General features: G+C 43.1%; 1 long non-coding RNA gene and 1 pseudogene across 3 annotated transcripts in view; both read left to right on the top strand.

Moving 5' to 3' along the window:
• The window catches only part of LOC103228631 (uncharacterized), a 125285-nt gene that overhangs the window by 69451 nt on the left and 31536 nt on the right, over window positions 1-24298 (top strand). The gene's annotated exons all lie outside the window — the stretch shown is intronic.
• Window positions 2620-2719, top strand: LOC119626021 (U6 spliceosomal RNA; annotated as a pseudogene).

Below are 24298 nucleotides of genomic sequence, written 5' to 3'. Positions count from 1 at the left end.
CGACCCATTTCCACTTGGAGTGACAGATTACTCCAGAAGCTAAGCTGCCTCTTACTATCTGTTACCCAAATCAGCAAGACATGGTGGCATTACCAGTGTTAATGCAAATGTCTTTTTTTTTTTTTTTTTTTGAGACAGAGTCCAATTTTGTTACCCAGGCTGGAGTGCAGTGGCTCGATCTCAGCTCACTACAACCTCTGCCTCCCAGGTTCAAGCGATTCTCCTGCCTCAGCCTCTCGAGTGGCTGGGATTACAGGCACTCACCATCATGCCTGTCTAATTTTTGTATTTTTAGTAGAGACAGGGATTCACCATGTTGGCCAGGCTGGTGTCAAACTCCTGACCTCAAGTGATCCACCCACCTCAGTCTCCCAAAGTGCTGGGAATACAGGCATGAGCCACCACTCCCGGCCTGATTGTCTTCTTATAAAAGCAGGAGGTTCACGTTCCTGCAGAATCTGCAGCCTTGTCGTTGTGTGACCACAGGTAATGGGAGACAGCTTGCATCCTCTGGCCCTAAGAGTCCTCTTTGATTCTTTCAGGAGGCCCAGTTGAATAAATAAGTTCAGCATAGAGAGATCAGTCACTCTGAACTTTACATTACCTGCTTTAGGGTTTAGGTTCTTCAGATCACACACTAGGGTTCAAAACTGAGCAATCTCTTCAAGTGACGTCCTACCTAAGGCAGACTGTGAGGGGAGGGTGAGCCTCTCACCCCCATTGTGTGGCTATTTAAATAATTCTTTTGAAAGGGTACTGTGACCAGCAGTTACAGACTCAGCTTTTAGACGCAACTCACTTCTTACTCTGACCTTCCTTCCTCAAGTCATTTTCCCCCTCTGGACCTCGATGTCTTCATCTGGAAAATGAGATGATTGAATTAGGTCATCTAGAATCTTGCTACTCAAAGTGTGATGAATGGGGCTTGTTAGAAGCATAGAATTTGAGGCTACACCCTAGACCTGCTGAATCAGAATCTGGAGGTGATTTATGTGCACATTACATTTTGAGAAGTGCTGTTCTATAAGGTACCTTCCAGGAGCCTCACATTTGGTGCCTTTGAAACCGTGGTTACCCTCCTGTACCTTTCCTGTCATTCTCCTCAGGTTCCTTTTGTGAAAGCCTGTCTTAAAAGCCATCTGGTTCCTGGGCCTCCTGTCGTCAGCATTGCTGCTGATTCATTGTGCCGCCTTCTAGGTAAAGAGGCCTCATGTTCTTTCATGCCAAGGATGAGGGGCCAGGAAGTCCAGAGCAACTTAAAAGCCATAAAAAGTCAGGAAGAAAACGGTAGTTTAAATTCTGAGCAAGCCTCATGCAAGTCTGGGTCACTAGACACGTAAGGATCACAAAATAGATTGAACGTTCCAAGAGTAGGGAGGGGCAGAAAGCAAGTTAGAGAACCAAAACCAACAGCAAGGAAAATATTATAGAAGCGTGCAGGAAACCTATTTTCCATTACTGCTTGTCAAAAACATAGGCTGATATACACCTAGGAAAAAAAGATTATAAATTTCCCTTGTCCTTTTCCTTCACTGTTTTGAAGAGGAGTTTCCCATGGAGTTGGAGCTGTGTTGATTGGCAATTTATTTGTGAATTGTTTCATGAAACCAAGGCTTCTCTTCTCAATTTTCTGTTGTTCACTACAATTAACCATGGTTTAGTGGAAACTTCCTTTTCCCCAAGCCAATCTTCCCACCCCACCCCACCCCACCCCACTGCACCTCCTTCAAAGGATATCAGCACTTAAATAACAGTCTCCTAAAGCTAATGGAAGATATACTTTTCCTGTGCTCTCCCAGAGCCTTCTGATTTTTTCCTGCCTCTTTGTGATAGCACATCAGCAACGATTTATTCTCATATATTATTCTCAGGGAACATGGACAGTTAGTTGATGCATAAAACAAAAGAGTTATTCTTCACTCACATCTGAAGGCTTAGTCTGGGAACCAAGGGCCCTGCAGAACTCTGAGACATTGGATTTGGGGCAAACTGACATAGTCATGACAGAAAATAAGCAAAATGTCCACTCTGTGAACCACTGTAATAAGCAGTTTATTGAACAGGTCCTGGGTGGGCCAAGCTCTTTGTAAGGAGAATTAAATGAGACAGTCTGCAGTCACTTTTCTGCAGGTAAGGAGGCAGGTGAAGTAATTGCTCAAGGTCCCAGGCCCAGCAAGTAGGGTTGAGGGTTCAAACCTAGGCCTCCTGGCTCCAAGGCTCATGCTCTGAGCCCCTGTCTCGTCCATTCTGGCTGTGAAATGCCCCTTCCTCATCAGCCTGTTTTCCTGCATATGTTTTTGTTTTCAAACTGGAAATTATTTCTACTTAGTGTTCAAGAACCAAGTGGCAGTCTCCTCTTCTGGGGAGCCTTCCCTGACTCCCAGTTACCCCCATTCCACTCCTGGCAGGGCCAGCAGCTCCTTTTTTTTTTTTAATGTAACGAGCACTCCTCTCATAGTGTCTTAAAGTGAATTCTCCAGTGGTCTTTCTCATTATTAGACTCTGAGAACCTTGAGTCAGAGTCAGCCCTGTCTAGCCATCTGTGTCCTTCCAAGTACCCAGCACAGTGCCTGGCTGGAATGTCCGTGTCTTTTCTTCCATAAGATGAGGAACGTGCAGGTTCTTTGTGTTAAAACAATCCAAATAAATGATACAGAAAAGATTAGCATGGCCCCGTCACAAGGATGCGATGCAAATTCGTGAAGCACTCCATATTAAAAAAATAATTTTTTTAAAAAACCAATCCAAATAGAAGGCATGTGTGTGCATGCATTGTGAATGGATATTTCTCTACACATGTGCTATGTTCTATTGCAACCTTGCACTTTAACATGTATAACTTATAAAAAGAGATGGGGCTAAGGCTAGTTCAGTGACTCATGGAAGCAAGATGGCAGGGGCTTGCCCTCTGTGGCAGAGAAAACCTCTGTCAAAACTCAGAGCCCTCTGACACCCTGATTAATGTTTCATAAGATGTCCGGGGTTTGTTTCTCTCCATCAAAACCTTGACTTTAGCCATTATTCATGCAAAACTGCTCTGAACAGGGGTCAGCAGAGCATGGCATGTTCAAAAAGGTGAGCAGACGTTCGTTTTTCCATGTGGCTTCCCTGTGACAGACAGCTCTGTTCTGAGGCTCAGAGAGGGAGAGAACGGACTCAGAGTTCAGTGACCATGTGAAATGCACAGATCACCCCCCAGGCTGGGCTTCTGGGCAGTTTGTATAGCATAGGGGTTAAGAATATAAGAACCTGGCTTGCACTGGATAGCCAAGTGTCTTTGAGTGATTGAAGCCAGTGAGGTGAGTTGTTTCCTCATTCTGTGATGTGAGAGTAATAGTATCTTCCTCAAGGGCTGCTGAGAGTATTAAGAAAGTTAGTAGATGTGAGGCATTTGGACAGTAGCTGACACACTGTTAGTGCTGTGGTTGTTGGGTTCTTGCTAGTCTGCCTGTTACTAGACTGGAGGCTCCAAGAAGGCAGGTCCCTCCCCATCATCAGTTTTTTTGTTTTTGTTTTACTATAGACTCCAGTGTAATACCTGAGGCCTTGGCCTTGGTGGGCAGGTTGGAACAAGTTGTGAGCTGATGGAGAAGTAGAGGCACAGGTTGGCTTTGTGGAAATTAATAAGCTCCATTTTGTAATCAATGGTTGTTTCTTAAAACAAAACTGTCCACAAGCCCTGTAACCACGGCAGGTCCCAGCTAAGATTCTCAGCTGAACCAGTGAAAAGCAGTCATCCTCTAAACACCAGAATCAAGATGGGGGATAACATGATCCATGACCTTTTAACTACATGAAATCTACTTCTAGTAAAAATAGTGTATGCAGATGGATGTTAAGGACACCTGCTCTTTTAAAAGTCCCACTGTCTCTCTTTTGCTGTTATGTTATTACTAGAGCTGTGGCTACGTCATTGTATCTTCTGCAGTTTTCAGAAAAGGGTTATGTGACAGAACGGGCCTTGCAGAAGGGAGAAAGCAAGGCAGGCTGGAGAAGGCTGGGCTCTGATGACACAGAGTTAAACTCGGGCCTCTTTACTCATCCTGTGAGCAGATCTTGTCCCTGTGGTCACAGGTACCAGCTGGGCCTGGCCAACTCGGTGTTTGGCCTGGACCAATACCTCCCCTTGGTTTGCTTCTTCCCTTGGCTGCCTAAACACGGGTAAAATAGTGATATGCCCTTGCACGGGCACGAAGGGGACAACAGAGTCCTCAGAAGGAGGGTAGGGTGAGCGTCCCTGCAGGAGTGGAATCCCCTTTGGATCTGACCACCCGTCAGGTCTCTGCCAGAGGTGACAGCCTTGGAATGGTTGTGGCTTCACCCAGCCCTTGGAGACACCACTTGGTACATTTGGGAAGTGAAGCCAGCCATGAGCCAGAAGGGCAACTTGGTTTGTCTCAGCAGGAACCCACAGCTGCCATCATGAGCTAGGAGCCCTGAGAAGGGGTCCTCCTCGCTCATTTGTAGGAGAATTTCCCGGCTGATTTGGGTCAAGATCCCCCTGCTGAGATGGCTGCCCTGCAGCTTGCTGTTCGGTGGGGCAGGGAATTGTTGCCACTTCGGGTGAACAGTGAGATTCTCAAACCAGAGAATCCGTATCGTGTGTCCCCTCCATCTCTGCCTCAGTGCATGCATGAGCTTGGTGCTGCCCTCAGTACCTTGGGTGGAGAGGAGGGTGTGAAGAGGGATAAGATATTTGGATGATTGATTAGTGTCTTAGTTTGGATTCCCCCAGCATTATAAGTTGTGTGTCTGGAAGGTAAGCCCAGGCAGCACTGGTTAGGGGAGAGGGGAAGTGAGACAGGGAAGGAAGGAGGCCAGGACAGCAGAATTCACTGGAGAGTAGGTCACTGCAGCCCCCGAGGGGTGAGGGAGCTGGGTGGAGCATTCACACATCAGCTTCCATGGTCACTGGGTCTAGGCTGCTCCTGGACTGTTAACATACAGGCACTTCCAGCCTGTCCCCTGCAGGCCAAGACAGCCTCAGGCCAAGAGTCCAGGTGCACACAAAGCCCTTGGTGGACCCAGCAGGTGCCAAGGGGACGTGGGCTGGGCAGACCCTGCTATAGTTGGCTGGGGGAAGGGGTGTTTACTTTTGTCTTTAAAGCAGATTAAGATTTAATCCATTGTACAAGAGGGAAAACCAGAAGTGGGAAGCAGCCCAAGTGTCTATGGACAGATGAATGGATCAACAAAATGTGGCCTATTTGGACAATGGAATATTATTCAGAAGGAAGGAAATTCTGACACGTGCTACATGGATGAACCTTGAAGACCTTATGTTAAATGAAATAGGCTGGTCGCAAAAGGACAGATATATAATTCCACTCATATGAGGCACCTAGAGTAGTCAAATCCAGAGGCAGAAAGTAGAACGGTGGTTACTAAGAGCTGTGGGGAGGGGAATGGGAAGCTATTGTTTACGGGGTACGGTTTGGGAAGATGAAAATGTTACGGTGTTGGATGGTGGTGATGGCTAAACAACAGTGTGAATGCACTCAGTGCCATAGAACTGTACACACAGAAATGGTTACAGTGGTAATTCTTATGTTACATGTATGTGTGTGTGTATATACATATATATGTGTGTATATATGTGTGTGTGTATATATATGTGTGTGTATATGTGTGTGTGTGTGTGTATATATATATATAAAAAACACTTACCACAATAAAAGTAAAGAGAAGAGAAACAAAGGCCCATCAATCTGAGTAACTTCTCCAGAGCTACTCAATGGTTCCCTGGGGAGGCCATGAAGAGCCTGTGGAGAGGTGTCTGCTGTTCCTGTAGGTGTTGGGACCCCTCACCTGGCTTCGTCACCTCCTCACCAGCTGAGGACTCCACAGCAGGGACAGAGCAGATGTTTCTGGGTATTATGGCTCAGATTAATTTGAGTCAAGAATGAGACTTTCTGGTATGTCAGAGAATAGGCCCCTTTGAATGAGTCACCAGGCTCCGAATTCCATCGCTGGTTTTTGGCATGAGGAAAGTGAAGCTGGCGCCTTGAGGACCCACTCTGCATAGGAATGATGCTCTGCACCAGAGGCAGAGGGATTAGATCAAAACCTCTGCCCCTTTGTTAATGTCTTACAGGCAGATGGGCATGTCCACAGGTAAGTGACATGTAGGCAGAAACCTGAAGGACAGGTTACTGAGGCTGCCAGGTAGAGGGGGACTGAGAGAGAGCTGGGGAAGGGTGAGCCATCCTCATGGGAGGGATGAAAGGTTAGAGTGGTAGAGAATGACATGATCGACTTTTCTTTTTAAAAAATCCCTTGTGCTGCAATGGGGAGAGTGGATTAGACTGGGGGAGGGTAAGGAGAGGCAGCCAGTTGGGAAGTGCCTGCAACCTTCCAGGGTGGCTTGCACCTGAGCACAGAAGTGATGTCGCTGGTCTCACATGAAGGTCTCCCAGGAGGGTCAGGATATAGAAACACTTCAGCATCTTTGGAGAAAAACATATATAAATCATAATCTACATTTAAGTAGAATTTGCAGTGTATTTAATCAGTTGTAATGAAGCCAGATTTATATAGAAAACTGAAACCAGAAATTGGAAACCTCATTTTGGGTGGTTTGGAGGCCAACAGAGGTGGAATTGACTCTCACTGCACCTTCTCTGGTGCACAGGGCATCAAGAGACTCCAGAATAGCCTTTGCCATATTTTATTCATTTATGTCCCTGTTGTAAAACAGAAGTCATACTCTGTCTTCGTATGCTTTCTGTTTGTATCTCATTCTGCTAGATGCTGAGAGATAAAGAGATACATGAAATAAGGAATTGTGTCTCCAGAGACCTTCAGTCTGGCTTGGGGAGGGGGTCAGACAGGAGCTGGTTAAATGGGTGTCTTTTGTAGCTGTTCAAGGCTGCCAAAAGTAGGACATGATTAATTGTTTAATGATAAATGGGACAGAAAATACGGGACTGTAGGAAATGAATGGGACAAAAAATACAGGACTGTAGAAAGCCTCAGGGAGAGCCCCCTAGGGTTTTCCAGGCCAGATCTGGACTCCGGAAGGATGCCTAAGATTGGGACAAATCAGGGAGGCTTGGGTGGGCTCCAGTGACTCACTGGAGCTGCAGAGGAAGATGCATTCCTACAGGCGACAGGAGGCTGCAGGCCGCCCTACGGCTGGAAAAGGACATCTCCACTGCATGCCACGGCCACTGGCTTGTGCAGACTGGGAAGCCAAGCAGTTTTGAGCTGGTGGATGATATATTCAAATAGTGTTTTTAAGACGATTTATTGGCCACAGTAGGTAGAATGACTAGAGTGAGAGACTGCAGTGGAGAAACCATCAAGGAGGCTGATGAGAGAATACCACGAGAGAATCAAGAGATGGGGTGTGGATGGGGAGGGCATGGAGGGGCAGATGTGCCCCACATTGTAAACCAGCCAGGTGAGCTGCAGGCTGCTTATCAGGTTTCAGTGCCTGCATTGGGTTGGACCAGGGGGTCTAAGGACTTGACCCCAGCTGCACAATTCTGAGGCTTTCTGACAGGGAGTTGGGGGGGTGAATTGATGGCAGGTAGAAATTAGTGTCAGGGTGGAGGAGGGGGTAAGGGGTGATGGCCCTAGAAGGAGGTTGGGGGAGCGACATGAGTTATTTCAGGTATTCTGATGTGATGTGTTGGGGGGCATGCAAAGGGGACTGTTAATCAGATCCAGTAGGAAGAGGATGAAGGGGAAAGAAACGGCCATTGGATGTATCTTTTAGAAGCCCATTGGGGCCTTCAAGAGTGTGAGGTGTGTAGGGTAACAGAGTTGTGTATCCGTGGTCAGGGGCCTAGGAGGAGACAGATGACACACTCACTTGGGTAATTTGAGGAGAGTTTAATAAAGGGATCGTGTACAGAGGTGTCACAGATCGTGTACTGCAGACTGGTGGCAGCCAGTCTGCAGGGACCAGAGGAGGGAGCTGTGTAGGGAGGGGCCCTGCAGAGTGAGCCCAGGGACCCAGTGTCCTGACCCCACTCCCCTCTTGCCAGGAGTTAAGAGGGCCATTGATGAAGTCCGATGAAGTCCCTCCCTACCACGTGTCAGCCTCCTGGAGCTCAGGGCCTGGTGAGAAAGGGAGGAGAGGGGATTGGGGAGGGGCAAGCAGAAGACATCACAACCACCCTGCAGGGTGAGGGAGACAGGGATGATGTAGCCCAGACGCAGTGGCAGGTTAATGGAGATGGGGGAAGCAGAAACGGGTGGGTCCTGGGCAGCCCAGCAGGTGATGGTTGGAGGCTAGGAGCACAGCTGTGGTGCCTGTGATGGGAGGTAGGGGGAGGGGAGTGGGGGGTGACTGGAGAACAGCCAAGATGGGAAAGGGGTGGATTTGAGTCACAGGATATGTCACTGGTCAGTCCTCCTCCCAGAAAAAAAAAAGAAAAAAAGAAAAAACTCATAATTAAAGAGAAAAGAAGAAATATACTTGAGAAACCCATGAAGACCAAGTTATAATGATGAAGGGTAAGTATACAGTGAGCTCCCAGGAACTGATGAGCCTTTCTATCCTGTGATTTGCTTTTTTGAAATCAACAGGAATGAGAATTTGCAAACTCTCCCTCCCCTTAGTTTATTTTCCCTGAAAGTCTGCCCCAACTGGTGCATGAGAATAATTTCTTTAAACAAGTAGCCTGGTAGGAATCTATTCTTCAGAATCTGCATGTCAGCAAGGTTTGGCCTGGAGCAGGGCCCCTCAAGCTTTCGTGTGCACTTGTGGGATCTTGTTCAGTGTCTGTGCCAATTCAGCAGGTCTGGGGAGCCCAAGATTGCATTTCTAACCAGCTCTCTAGTGAAGAGCTGTCGGCCTCTGGAGCCACTGTGAGTAGTGAGGTCCTAGGAGACTTTTTCTGATGATTAGGATAAAACAAACAAGAGCCTAGATGGTTGCAGGTATAAGAACTAGATGGTAAACATCTACACGAAAAAAACACACCGTGTAGCAATGAACTTGCTTCTATCCTGCCGCATCGCCCTCTGCTGCCCTTCTGAATAAATAAAGCCCTGCTTCTCCAGGAGATGTTCTCTGCTGGTACACACTGGGTGCCACTTAAAAGCAGGTGCTGCTGGAGGCAAAACCTTTCATGCACATTGTAAATTACCTGAAAAGAGCAGTGGCATCATAAATAGCTTGGCCTTGTTCTTTACTGATTTCCTTCCTCTTGAAATAGTGCTCTAGTTCACACTACATGGTTTTTTACCACCTCCCCTCTCTCCCTGACCCTCACACACTAGAAGTGGTTTCCTTCAACTTCTTGGGGTGATTTGAGTTCATAGATGGAGGCAGACATTTCATGAACTCCCGTAAATGCCTCCTTAACACCGCTAAGTGCAAGGCTGGTGTCCCCCCATCCTTCTGACTGTTGCCAGTAAATTTTTTAAAAGGCAGGTCCCCAGCGTCCATTGCACTCATTAATTGAAGAGGCCTGTTACAGTTTTACTGGATTTGAAGGGTACAGCACGTTTGAGGATAGGGATTTCTCAGACCCTCCTCACTCTGGGCCCTCCCTCACTAAGTAAAAGCCGATGGGAGAACAACCAGCAAGCATCTGGTTTCTCAACTCCCGAGGGTCAGAAATTGGAACCTGCCTTTCACTCACTATGTATTATTATTATTATTATTATTATTATTATTATTATTATTTAGTTCTAATCTTGGGGTGGCAAGTTGAGAGCTAGAGGCGCAGTTATTGTCATGAGGTAGTTTATATTGCAAACTAAGGTCTATGAGGTAGATAAACCTAACTGCCTTCCTCCAGCCCCAGATCACCCCCACACCCTTCCACTGCCTGTTCTTAAACTTCTTTTTTAAAAAGCAGATTGAAGCATTTGTTAGCCCACGTGATGTAGAAATACCTGGGTTCAGCCATCATTTTCTTCTCTCTTTCCTGATTGTATTCTTCATACCCTCTCAAACCCACCAAGCAAAACAAGTTCACCTGTAATCTCTGGCTCATGCTAGATTGTGGAGACTTAATTTACTCCAAGTGAAATCACCCCTTCACTTCAGAGAGCCCGGAGGGAAGCATCTGTGGCAGCGTCCTAATCAGAGCAAGCACCAGTGAGCAGTTACTGTGTGCTGGAGGCTATACCAGGCCCTTTACGTGCAGTCGCCCATTGCCATGTCAGATGCCTCTGTGAGATGGGGGTACAATCACTTCCCATTTCACAGAGAAAAAGACTGGGACATGCATGGATCAATACATTTGACTCGGGGTAGTCAGTTGGGTCTAGCGGCATTAGGCCTGCCCAGCTCCAGAACCCAAACTGCTAACTGCTCTCCAGCGCTAGAGCCTGCTTGAGCTGTTTGCACCCTAGCCAGATATGCTCGTTGAAAGGCTCAATCATATGGGGGTTTGGAAGTTCAGGTGACCCAGATTTGAACCGCTCCTTAATTAAAACACCTTAGTCTAACAAGGTCCCAATGTGGAACTAGGTATTTGGTGCCCTCCTCTGAGTGTTTCACAAACGTCTGTATCCAGGACTTTTGTTAAGGCACACTGTTTTAATGAAAAGTCCCATTCCTGCCTCAGGTCCCTGTGCACCTTTCAGGGACCCTGAGGAATCTGTGTTTAGGCGCTCAGCTGGTGCCCAGCCGCAGCACTGTTCCTGGGAGCCTCGGCAGCAGTCGCTTGTCTCAGGAGGGTCTGGATCTGGTGCATTCGTTTCTGTCTGATTGAGTTAGGCACCTCATATATAAAACTGCCAGACCCTGCCTGGGGTGTCTCTGAAAGCTTGGGCATTTCATTGAGTTGAGCAAATTTACAGTTCAACCAAAGTCTGTTGTGCACCTTCTAAGAGCAAGCCACAGACAGGGTGAAGTGGAAAGGCCAGATGGATATATAAAGCACAAGTCCTGTGTCTGGGGCCTTAAGGACACTGGCAGTGACAACATATGTCCCTAAAACACAGCATGGTGGCTTTAAAATGTGCAATGGAAGGCTGAGGGAGGGAAGAGAGATTGCTGATTGCTGGCCAGCAGGGAGCTGGAGAGGCCTCTTGGAGGGTGGCGTTTGAGATGAGATTGGAATGAGGCAGTAGGACTCAGGCAAATCCTCGAGGAAGTGAGGCGCTGCCAGTGGAGGCAGGGAGGCCCCCCCCTTAGGTTTTGAAGAGTGTCTGTCAGCGCCTGAGGGCCTGAAGCAGTGTTGCGATGTGTGCTTGAGAAGAGCCAGGTCTAGATCCTCTACTTTTAGCCTACATCCAGAGCTTTGGAGACATTCTCATTTAATTCTAACCCCCATCCCTCAGGGGTATAGACTTTATCATCTCCATGTCACAGGTGAAGAAACTGAGGCCTGGAGAGGCTACAGGACTTGCTCAAGGCCACACAGCTAAAAAGTGGTAAAGTGAGGGTTGAAGCCCCAGCAGGCCCTCCCAAGTGGCCATGCTTCTTATCCAAGATTTCTGCCTCATTGTAGTTAACCCTTCTCGTGGAAAACCAAGACTAGTCTGCAAAACCACAAGGCTTGAAAAGCACTGGGAGCTGCCCCTTCACCATGAATGAATTCAGGTGTCTTCAGGCCAGATCAGCCTCTGAACCTACACCCTACATGGTATAGAAGACGGAGATGCCTCTGGAACCTTCTACACAGGCCCCTACTTGGTGGCATGAGCCTCCAGGGTGGAATAGCCACACCACAGGGGCAAGTGAGTGCTGAAAACGTTCTGCCTCTGGCTGGCCATCAGCTCACTGGCCAGCCACGTGCATGCGTGTGTGCAGAGCCCCACCAGGGAGTGTCATGCCAGGGAGCTCCTGTCCCTTCTGAGCACCCTGAGGCAAAGGGAGACAAGGCATAGCAAATTAAAACAATTGAAGGCACATCACTTGTGCCTCTTTAAGGCAAGCCATAAATACATGATTCTCAAACCTGCTATTCTGATTCCAGCTAATATGTTTTAACCATGGTCTGTGGGCTCTGGAAAGCAGCTGTGAGGAGCAGAGCAATAAATTGGATTGTAAAAGCACAGGATAGAAAAATGATTGCAGCATTTTTACAATTACCTGGTTTTCCTCAGTCTATGGAGGAAGGAGTGCTTTTTCTTTGTACTTCTGCAGGAAAAGATGTATCCAGGTTAAGTCCGTGTCACTATTGTGTCATCATAATCTAGCATGTATTGATTGTTTGCCACTCACCAAGACACACGGCCTCCCAATTAACCTCGTGCCCACCCGACCAGGCAGGCTCTTCCATCATGTTTCTGCTTTTCACGCAAGTTGGCTGAGACAGAGGGGCCAAGCAGGGTTCAAAGCCACAGGGTTGGTAACTGTGGCAGCCAGGACCCCAACCCAAGGCATCAGACTCCAGAGCATGCTCCTCCCAAGAGGAAAAGTTTTGCTTTTCGTTACGTTACTGTGAGGAGAAGGAAAATAGGTCAATTTTCATTCTTCAAATCACATTTTCAACAGGGATTCAGTCTCTGGGCCCTCGGAAACTCGAGCACATGGTCCCTCTAACTGGAGCAGCCAGCTCCCCTCTTTGTACTGGGGGCTGGCAGGACCAATGCTTTGTGTGCAAGCATGCTGCTGCTTTCATTATCTTCCTGCACATTATTAAGAATCCTGCACATTACAAAAGTGAACTTAGATCCATTGTACCAAGTACAAGCCACTTTCTATTTTTTGCTCTTCTACTTAAATTTTCAAAGATTCTAAAATAGCAGTTGCCATTTTTTACCACCTTCTCTTCTGAAATATTTAATTCTTCCTTGGGCGGTTTAACATTGTGTCGCCCAAGGATTAACTTCCATTTTTTGAAGAGAGTCTATGAGCCAAGGCAGGCAGAAAATGGATTTCACCAAGTGGCAGAGATGAAGGCTGGCAGTGCAAGCGGAGGGAGACAGGGAAGCCTTGGTTTTGCGTTTATAAAGCCGCTTGCCCATCAGCAAACCTGGGACCAACTGCCTTTATTAAATGCATACTGATTTTTAAAAAGCAAAGTTTCCCTGCAAAGACTAATTTTAAGGGGATTAATGCTCAATGAATAATGCATCGGGGAAGAACTACTATAGTAATACGTAATTGTGAGAGGCAGAATCAAAGGTGGTGAAGTACACAAGTCACCTTCCAGATGCAAAGCAAGTTAGAAAGGGACGGTGGGTCTAAGGCCAATTGGAACATGTGGGCAGCTCCCAACTCATCAGCTGGAATGGGAACAGCCAGGGACATGGGCTGCTGCTGTTTCTCTAATTGTCTGTTTCTCTTTTTTTCTTTTTTTCTTCAGAGACAGGGTCTTGCTCTGTTGCCCAGCCTGGAGTGCAGTGGTGCCATCATAGCTCACTACAGCCTCAAACTCCTGGGCTGAAGCGATTCTCCCACCTCAGCTTCCTGAGTAGCTAGGACTACAGGTGTACACTACTATGCTCAGCTAATATTTAAAAAATTTTTTTTATACAGACAGGGTCTCTGTATGTTGCCCAGGCTGGTCTCAAACTCCTCATCTCAAGCAATCCTCTTGTTTCAGCCTCCTAAAGTGCTGGGATTACAGGCGTGTTTCTTAATAACTGCCAGAGAAGAGGGGAAGGAAGAAATCATGAGAAAGATGAAAGCCTTGGTGATTTTAGCCTTTTTATGTGAAGGTCCTAATCCAAGCCTTTTTTCTGCCTGTTAGATGATGAAGTCAGATGATGCTGATATAGGTAATTCTGTAAGAGCTCTTGTTTGGGTCAGTCTCTGGCCTCCATTTTCCTCTCCCCTTGGGCTAGGCCCAGGAAGTTTGAAGTTTATTCCTCTCCAGAGACAGCTTTTCCAACAGCTTCTTGCAGACAGCCGCAATGGGTTACTGCTGTCCTCCACGTGTCTTTGCCTTCTTTTCTGCTCTGTTCAGCCAACAGGACCTCACGTAATCTGTGGGGTATGCAGTTTTTTGCTTCTTTGACCCAAAGTATCAGAATTCACTTGTAGTGGTAGCGGAAGAAAGGGACAGTTTCTTCCCTTAATCCTAACTCAGAAGAGAAGTTTGTAAGCCATGATGTCAGTTATGAGGTCAGTGTGGGAAAATGTAATTCTTGGCCAATGAACTACAAGGCTGATTCCTAAATCCAGTTTGGGTAGTGATGAATTGTTAACTCTTGCCAACTTTTGTTTTCTTTTTTTCTTGAAAAATAAAAGGGACTTCTAAAAATTAAAAAAAAAATTATTAGGATCCCATCTTTAGCACATTTCTGCCTTGCTATTGGCTCCTTGGGAGACCCAGAAGACACTGCCGGTTTTCTACTTTGCTTCAGGATCACTTTCTAACACAGAGGTACAGGAGCCCCCTGGATCTGGGGAGCTGTGAGTGTTCGGGGCTTCCCGAGATGCTTCACAACAGGTTTCACCTGTAAAGGTGAGCGCCCACCCCTCCTGGGAAGGCAGGCCCTCTGGCTCCCACATTCTCAATGCTCTTTCATCCCCAGGTTTGCAATAACTACAGGGCCAGGCACAGGGTGGAGGGGGTGTGTGGAGAATGCCTCCCAACCTATAATAATACCTAGGGCTAAGGGGATCACACCTTGCTGCTCGTTAGAATTACCTGGGGGAGGGAGGGCCTTTTAGAAACCCTCTTCCAGACTCACCCTAGACTAAATTAATCAAATCTCTGGGGGAAGGGATGCAGGCATCAATACTTCATCGAACAGCCCACATGAATCCGTTGTGCAGCCACGTTTGAGAACCACTGATCTCAACAGACCTCCTGAGGCAGCACTGGGAAGAGATTGATTCAGAATGATACCTGCCTGCATCCTTGTCCCCTTGTATTTAGCAGGCTCTACAAGTCACTGTTTTCCATACTTTTCCCATTGCTTTTTACTTTGTTTTTGACACATTTATTTTGCAGCTTCATTTTCCCTCTATAGTCAGTCAGGCACAAGCTTTAATAGTCATGTTTCTCACCAAGAAGGCAGTTTAAAGCTTTAAGCGGTATGTGAGCTTATACTCGTTGTCTGACTTAGTAAATTGCTGTCTTTTAAGCAATGGTAACGAAGACTTCGTGATTCCATTGTAGTTGTTTTGTTGTACTTCACCAGATTTTCTTTCTAAAAGCAAGGAAGTGTTTTGGCTTTAAAAGATTATTATAATTATTTTAAAATTAAGGATGCCATTGACTTTGGGGCCAGAAAATTCCTTTATTCTAGAATTATTCCACCAGTGATTACAGTAGGTCTTTTTTAAAAATTCTACTAATTTTTTTTTAAAAATTACATTTAAGGACAACAGGTATGAAGTTGAAGTACTATGTGAAGCAGGAAGAACAAAATGAAGCAGCTGTCGTGTCAATCAGCCACTCCTTTTTTTTTTTTAATAAGACTGTAATAAATGTTTATGTCCCCACCAGTATGCTTTCTAGAACACATAAGTATGGTATAATGGGAGGCAGAAATCTCTGCTTCAGCTTCTGACTCATCCACTATCTAAACGTGAAATGTTAGGTATAATACCATTTCATTTATTAAGACTATTCTGCCTGCCTCACAGGGTTATTATGTGGTTCCAAAGAGGTAGAGGTGAAGGCACCTTAAAAAGCGTAGGTACTATCCATCACCACGAAGATCTCCCTCATGTTACCCCTTTGCGGTCACACCCACTCTGCTTCTGCTCACCATCCCTAACCCCTGGTGACTACTGACTTTGTCTCCATATCACACACTATGTGATATGATGTAAATCTTAAAATGTTATTAATTAAGGTTGCACTGTCTGCTGTGGCCTTTTTGTACACGAATGGGTACAAGGCTGCCCTAAAATCGGCACCTTAAAGACTTGATTTAGCAGAAGAACAGAAGTTAAAAGGGAAATTAATATAACCGATAACTTTTCAGTACCGTTTCGCTAATGGCAAAGGAAATTTACATTATGACTTGCAGAGGGTAATTAATTGGTTGAAACACGCCTAGCATTCATGACGATGCTTTAAAAATGCCTTGCACCATACTTGATAGCAGAAAGGCCAGGGGAGTTGGGAAGAGCGAGGGATTCTCAAATAGGTAGATATTTACATAATATACTCAGCTTGAATTTTTCAAGTTATTTTAACGTTAACTGAAATTGCTTTATTGTAATATGTTTGATAGGTAACGTATTTTCTCCACCCTCAGGTTAATGTTCAATGTTTTGTCAGAGACACCTTGGAAAGCAGAGAAGTGCTACGGCTGGGAAGTACAGTGGTGCACCAAGGCCTGGTCACTGCTGTAACTCGCTCACTGTTGTGTGTTTATGCCACAAGACTTACCACTGTTTAGATAGTAGAATGAACACATGGGGTAGTCCCTTATATATGGATATATTTACTTTTTTAAGGGTAAACATGTATCATACTTTTAAAAAATTATCAAGGTAGAAGGCCTTCTTTTGGAATGATGCAGGCATAAGTGAGTGAATAACATGTTCAACAACACGTTCATACTCAACAACATTTGTTGAGTATGTTTATACTCAACTCCCTTGAGAACCATTCAGGTTGTTGTGTGTATCGATACTTTGTTCCATCTTTGTGGCGCAGTATTCCATAGTATGGATGTATCACAGATTGTTTAATCATTTACCTATTGAGGGATATTTTGGTTGTTTACAGTAAGGACTATTTCAAGTAAAGCTGCTAGGAACTATTATGTACAAGTTTTCATATGAACATAAGTCATATTTTTTCAGGGACAAATGCCCAGAATACAATTGCTCGGTCACATAGGAAGTGTATGTTGTGTTTCTGAAGAAATTGCCAAACTGTTTTCCAGAGTGGCTGTACCACTTGACCCTCTCACAGGCAATATATGAGAGAGGTGTTTTCTCCCCATCCTCTCCAGCATTTTGTGCTGTCACTGTTTTTTGTTATCTGTACTAAGAAGTGTGTAGTGATATCTCACTGTGGTCTCAATTTGCTTTCCCTAATGGACAGTTCTGTTGAATATTTTTTCATGTGCTTATTTGCTACCTGTATATCCTTTGCAGTGGAATGTCTGTTCATGTCTTTTGCCCATTTTCTAATTGAATTGTTTATTTCAATACTGAGTTATTGGTATATTCTAGATAATAATCCTTTGTAGAATATGTGATTTCTGAATATTTTCTGCCAGTCTGTATGTTGTCTATTCATCCTCTTAATCGTCTTTTGCAGAGCAAAAGGTTTTAATTTTGTTGAAGTCAAATTATCAATTTTTTTTCTTTTATAGTGTCATGGTATACCTAAGGATTCTTTGCCTAGCCCCATATTCTGAAGATTTTCTCGTGGTTTTTTTCTAAGTTTTATAGTTTTATATTTAAATCTATCACCCATTTTGAGTTAATTTTTATTTAAGAGGTGAGACTTAAGTTGAGGTTCATTTTGGGTCTATGAATGTTCAGTTGCTCTAGTGCCATTTGTCAAAATGCTACCCTTTCTCTAATGAATTCCTTTTGCACCTTTGTCAAAAATCAATTGGGAAATAATTTGTGTCTTTCCCTGCACCAATACCACACAGTCCTGAGTACTATAGCTGTATCGTAAGTCTTGAAATCAGGCAGATTGATTCATCTCACTTGATTCTTTTTCAAAATTGAACTATCTAGTTCTTCTGCTTTTACATATACATTTTAAAATAATCTTGTCTGTATCTACAAAATACAGGGATTTTGTTAAGTATTGCATCAAGGCCGGGCACAGTGGCTCACGCCTGTAATCCCAGCACTTTGGGAGGCTGAGGTGGGTGGATCACCTGAGGTCAGGAGTTTGAGACCAGCCTGACCAACATGGAGAAATCCCGTGTCTACTAAGAATGCAAAATTAGACCAGTGTGGTGGTGCATGCCTGTAATCCCAGCTACTCAGGAGGCTGAGGCAGGAGAATCACTTGAACCCGGGAAGCGGAGGTTGTGGTGAGCCAAGATTGTGCCATTGTACTCCAGCCTAAGCAACAAGAGTGAAACTCCATCTCAAAAAAATTAAAAAAAAAAAAAAAAAAAAAAGAATTGCATTAAACTTTACTGTATCATTTTGGGCAGAATTGACATCTTTACTATCTCAAGTTTTCAAATCCATGAACACAATATGACTCTCCATTTATTTAGATTTTGTATTTCTTTCATTAGCATTTTGTGGTTTTCAGCATCCAAGTTCTGTGCAAGTTTTGTTAGATTTACATGGTGTAAGACGAATAAAACCATTTTTTCCCTCTACTCACACACCACTCCACATAATACTCCTGACATCAGCTCTGTAGGGGTAGTTCCCCACACTCCATGCGGTTCTTCAGAGGACACCAGCTGGGCGTTCTATAGTTCAATTCAATTGTGACACTATCTACCTGGAGATAACATCAGAACCCACCGTTGAAGGGCTCAGTCCCGCAAGATTCCCCCACCTTCAGATGCCAATCACAGGTAGTAGGTTGTCATCTATACTTCCGATTAACCAGCTCTAAATCCCAGCTCCCACACCCTCTTATTGGCTCTATTAGTTTGCTAGAGTAGCTCACAGAACTCAGGGAAACACTTGACTTACACTTACTGGCTTATTAATAAAGGGTACAGATGGACAACCAGGTGAAGGGGTACATAGGGTGAGGTCTGGAAGGGTCCTGAGCACAGGAACTTCTTTTCCATGATGTTGGGGTGCCCTACCCTCCTGACACACAGATGTGTTTGCCAACCTGGAACACCTCTGAATGCCATAGTTAGAGATTTTTATGGATGCTTCATCACATAGGCATGATGAATTCTTAACTCTCCAGCACTTCTCTGCTCTCTGGAGACTGATGGGGGTGGCTAAAAGCTCCAAGCTTAAATTAGACAGGCATGGTGGCACGTGCCTGTAATCCCAGCTACTAGGGGGGCTGAGGCAGGAGGAGCGCCTGAACCTGGGAGTCGGAGGTTGCAGTGAGCCAAGACCGTGCCACTGCACTCCAGCCTGGACGACAAAGCAAGACTCTGTCATAAAAAAAAACAAAAACAAACCAAAAAAACCCCTCCTAGCTTATAATTATGGCTTGGTTGTGTTTATGATTCTGGTGACCGCTCCCCATCTAGGAGCCCACCAAGAGTCACCTTATTAGAATAAAAGATGCATCTGTTATCAGGAATTTCCACGAGATTATAAGTTCTGTGTTAGGAACCTGGGTCAAAGAACAAATTTTAGAACAGAAGATTCCCCTAGTACCCTTATCTGTAAGATATTAGGATCTCTGTCTTAGGAACTAGGACAGAGAACAAATATTAGAACAAAAGATCCTCCTAGCATCCCTGTTGCTCAGGAAATTACAAGGGTTTTTAGGAGGTCCATGCCAGGAACTGGGAGGGTAGAGACGTACATACATACATATATACATATATATATCTCTCTCTTCATTTTCACAACATATGAGTATTTCTTTTATTTTTAGGGATTATAAATGGTATTTTTTAATTTGGCATTTACATATTCATTGCTAGCATATAGAAATACAATTGATTTTTACATATTTACTATGTTTATCTTGTATTCTGTAACCTCTCTGAACTGCCATATGAATTCTAGGAGTTTTCTGGGTTTTCTTGTTTTGCTTTTAGATTCCTTGGGACTTTCTGCGTAATTTCATGCTCTCTAGATACACGGACAACTTTATTTCTTCCCTTTTGTTCTTCATGTCTTTTATTTCTTTGTCTTGCTTTATTACACTGGCTAGAACTTCCAGTACTACGTTGAATAGGAAAGGTGAAAGCAGTCAACCTTGCCTTGTCTCATTTTATGGGGTAAGCATTCAGTTTTTCACCATGAAGTATATTAATTGTAGAATATTTGGTAGGTGCTTTTTATCAAGTTGAAGAAGTTCTCTATTTATATTTTTCTTAGTTTTTATCATGAACAGGTATTGAATTTTGTCAAATACTTTTTCTGTATAAATTGATAGGATCATGTAATTTTCTTCTTTAGCCTGTTACATTGATAGAGTTTTGAATATTGAACCAGCTTGCTTCCCTGGAATAAACCCCATTTGGCCATGATGTGTAATTCACTTCCTAATACTGCTGAATTTTATTTCCTAATGTTTTGTTAAGGAGTTTTGTATCTATTTTTATGAGGCATATTTTGGTCTGTAGTTTTCTTTTGTGTACTATCCCTGACTGGTTTTGATAGGAGAGTAATATTGTCTTCGTAAATTGAGAACTGTTTCTTTCTCTTCTGTTTACTGGAAAGCAATGTGTTGAACTGGGGTTCATTCTTCTTTGGCAGAATTCTCCTAGGAAAACATCTGAACCGGGAGATTTCCATTTCAGGAGATTTTAAATTACAAATTCAGGGCAGGCACAGTGGCTCAAGCCTGTAATCCCAGCACTTTGGGAGGCTGAGGTGGGCGGATTACGAGGTCAGGAGATCGAGACCATCCTGGCTAACACAGTGAAACCCTGTCTCTACTAAAAATACAACAAAAAAATAGCTGGGCGTGGTGGCGGGTGCTTGTAGTCCCAGCTACTCAGGAAGCTGAGGCAGGAGAATGGCATGAACCCAGGAGGCAGAGCTTGCAGTGAGCAGAGATCGTACCACTGCACTCCAGCCTGGGTGACAGAGTGAGACTCCATCTCAAAAAGTAAATAAATAAATAAATAAATAAATAAATAAATAAATAAATAAAAATTACAAATTCAATTTCCCTAATAGTTAAAGGGCCATTCCAATTATCTATTTCATGTTGGGTGAGTTTGGTGTTTTTTGAGGAATTGTTCATTTTATCTAAGTTACCAAATTTATGTGTGTAGAGTTGTTCATAGTAATTACTATCCTTTTGGTGTCCATAGGGTCCATAAAATCTCCTGTGTTTTAATTCTTGATATTGATAATTTGTTTTCTTTCATTTTTGCTTTATCACTCTTTCTAGAAATTTGTCAATTTTTTTGTTTCTTTTCTAAGAACCAGATTTCTGTTTCATTCATTTTCTGTGCTTTTCTATTTTCAATTTCACTGGTTTCTGCTTGTTACTATTTCCTTTCTTTGCTTGCTTTGAGTTTATTTTGCTCTTTTTCTAGGTTCTTGAGGTAAGAGTTTATATTATTATTATTTGGGACTCTTCTTCTTTTCTAATATAAGCATTTATGATGCCCCTGTCCTAGTTCTTTGGCTATTGAGATAATTTTGAGTTTAGGGGGACCTTTTATTCAGCATTTTTGTCTGTGCCCTGTTGCATTTCCGGGTCAATGACTTCTTCACCTCCAGGTCTGGAATAGATAAGGCAAAAAGAAAAGCCAGTAAAGTCATCACTGTCATTTTTTGGGGCCCAGCATCCCCCGCTAGACTTCTTCTCTCCGCTTTTCAGATCCGTATCTCCATAATGTGAAAATACAGATGTAGATCCAGGTATATCTAGGCACCTTACTAAACCATTTAGTCATTCTAACCACTTTCAAGTGGATGAACTTGGATTTTGGAGGGTAATAATCACAAACTTTGAAAAGTACTATGTTTTCTCTTTCTTTCCAATATTTGTACCTCACTTCGTTTTCTGGTCACCGCCTTTACCAAGACCACTGGTGTAATGTGGAAGTAATCACAATGATGGCCATTTATCCCTCTCTTACTTCTTGCATTTCAGTGTTAAATAGATTACTTTATAGGTTTCTGTAGGAATTGATGTTTTTTGTTTTTTTTTTTTTTTTTTTTTTTGAGACGGAGTCTTGCTCTGTCGCCCAGGCTGGAGTGCAGTGGCCTGATCTCGGCTCACTGCAAGCTCCGCCTCCCGGGTTTGCGCCATTCTCCTGCCTCAGCCTCCTGAGTAGCTGGGACTACAGGCACCCGCCAACATGCCCGGCTAGTTTTTTTTGGTTTTTTTGTTTTTCTTTTTTTTTTTTTTTTTTTTTTTTTTTTTTTTTTTTTTTTTGGTATGTTTTAGTAGAGACAGGGTTTCACCGTGTTAGCCAGGATGGTCTCGATCTCCTGACCTCGTGATCCGCCTGTCTCAGCCTCCCAAAGTGCTGGGATTACAGGCTTGAGCAACCGCGCCCGGCCAGGAATTGATGTTTTGAGTCATCAAATGTCGGTACTGAATTTATCAAGATGATTGTGTGGTTTTTCTATTAATTAGTTGAATCATAGTAATGGATTCTTTTAATGTTAAGTTATCCTTGCATTCCTAGGATCAATTCTTCTAGATCGTGTTGTGTTACTCTTTAAAGACACTACTGATTTTGAGTTAGGAAATTATATTAGGAGTTTTGCTTCTGTAAGCATTAATAAGATTGTGCTTAGAACCCCTCCTGCACACCAAACCAATAGCCTCTTTCAGATGGGTCATATGTTCTTCCTATGGTCACTCTATTAAATTAATATCAAATTTCCTTTTAAATATTAAATTTCTTCCTATTAAATGCTTTGCCTGGTTTTTGCAGGCATTTTGAGTTGTTGAACTCTGGTCTGTACTTTGCTATTTTAGTGCCATACTATCCACTTTTGGTATCTAGGTTATGCTAGCTTTGTAGAATAAATTGAGACACTCTATATATTTTCTATGTTCTATGCAGTCTAGCACAGGAATTAATATGTACTTTACACTTTAAAGGTTGTTAAAAGTAAAAAAAAAAAAAAAAAAAAAAAATGTAGTGAGTAGTAAAACCATCTGGGCCTGGGACCTGGCTGGTGGGAGAGTGAGATCTTTGACTATCTTTTCAACTTTTTTTCCCCTATAGTTTCTGATCTTTTCAGGTTTTCTGCTTCTTTTTTAATCATTTTGGCAGTTCATATATGTCTAGAAAATTTTTATTTCCACATTTATTCTTCCAAAATTCTTTTAAATGTACTGGTATTTGCATATATACTCTTTCATAATTTGAAATGTTATACCCTCTGTATTATTCCTAAGTTTTGTTTATTGTTTTTCATACTGGTCTTTTGTTGAACTTAACATCTTTTGGGTTTTAATGATCAAACCGACTTGTTTTCTATTTCATCATCCTACTTTTTCTTTATTGAATCCCTTCTACTTTTTTTTTAAAGGAATCTTATTGTTTAGCGCATTTTCAATCTTTCTTATTTTGCATTTTAAACTTTGACTCTGTCTTTGATGCGTCCTGTAAATTTTGAGCTGAGTGCTCTGATTATTACTCATCGCTATATGGTCTCTAATTTCAGCTTTGATTTTCTTTTATAAATTACTCTTGGGTTAGAGCTCCAAGAGATCTGTAGTATTTCTCTTTTGAGCGTTTTATTAAGATTTTATTTCTGGCTGAAATCCGAGTCAGATTTTTAAAGTGTTCTATAGAAATTTAAACATATAGTTTATGTTTGTTGAAAACTGAGTTTACATATGAAAATTATCTAGCTCAGTGTGTATTCAAATCATCCATACCCTTACCTATTTTTTCGTCTACTTGGTCTGTCAATTTCTGAGAAAGATGTGCTAAAGTTTCCCACCATGATTACAGGTTAACAGTTTCTGCTTGCATTTCTAACACTTGTTACACAGTTCCATGCTGTGTTGTTCAGTGGGGAAAGGTTTGTGGCTACTATTATCTTCTAGATTGCATCTTTAATCCATATAAAATATTCTCTTACTTTTGGCCTTGAATTCTATTTTTGTCTGACATTAATACTGTGTTTTTTGCTTTCTTTTTGACAACATTTAGTTGGTTTTTTAGTTCGTTTATCTCCAGTCATTCTATATCATTTTAAGTCTTTTGAAAATAACAAACAGCTTGGTTCTGTACATTCCCCATCTCAAAGTCTGTTAACAGGAGACTCTAAACTATATTTATTATAGATATTGGTGTATTTGGACTTATTCCTGTCATTCATTTTCTACTTAACATGCTTCTTGTTTCTCTACCTGCCTCCTTTTTCTTTATTGCTATATTCATAATGTTTTCTTTTTCATCCTTCTGTGCTTTGGAAGTTCTCCATCCTATTCTTCTTCAGTTATTTTTAGAATTATTTATTTATTTATTTATTGAGACAGGGTCTTGCTGTGTTACCCAGGCTGGAGTGCAGTGTTACAATTATGGCTCTCTGCAGCCTCAACCTCCTAAGTAGCTAGGACTGCAGGTGCACACCACTATATCTTTTTTTTTTCTTTTTTTTCCTGTAGAGACAGGGTCTCACTGTGTTGCCCAAACTGGTCTTGAACTCCTGGGCTCAAAGTGATCCTACTGCCTCAGCCTCCCAAAGTGCTGGGATTACAGGCTTGAACCACTGCACCCGACTGACTCTTTAGTTATTTAAAGCAGAGTATTTAATCCTTATCATTGATGGGAAACTATAATTTCAATCAAAATTTGTAATCTACCCTCCCCCACCAAGACAAAAATCTTTAGCACGTTTTTACATGCTTTTAACTTCCAAGGATTTCTCGTCCCGATTGTTGTTGTTTTTTTTTTTTTTTTTCCCCCA

Source organism: Chlorocebus sabaeus, chromosome 22 (assembly GCF_047675955.1).
Source record: "Chlorocebus sabaeus isolate Y175 chromosome 22, mChlSab1.0.hap1, whole genome shotgun sequence".
Taxonomy (NCBI): Eukaryota; Metazoa; Chordata; class Mammalia; order Primates; family Cercopithecidae; genus Chlorocebus; species Chlorocebus sabaeus.
Note: the sequence above shows the minus strand (reverse complement) of the source record. Positions and strands in the feature narration are given on the sequence as shown.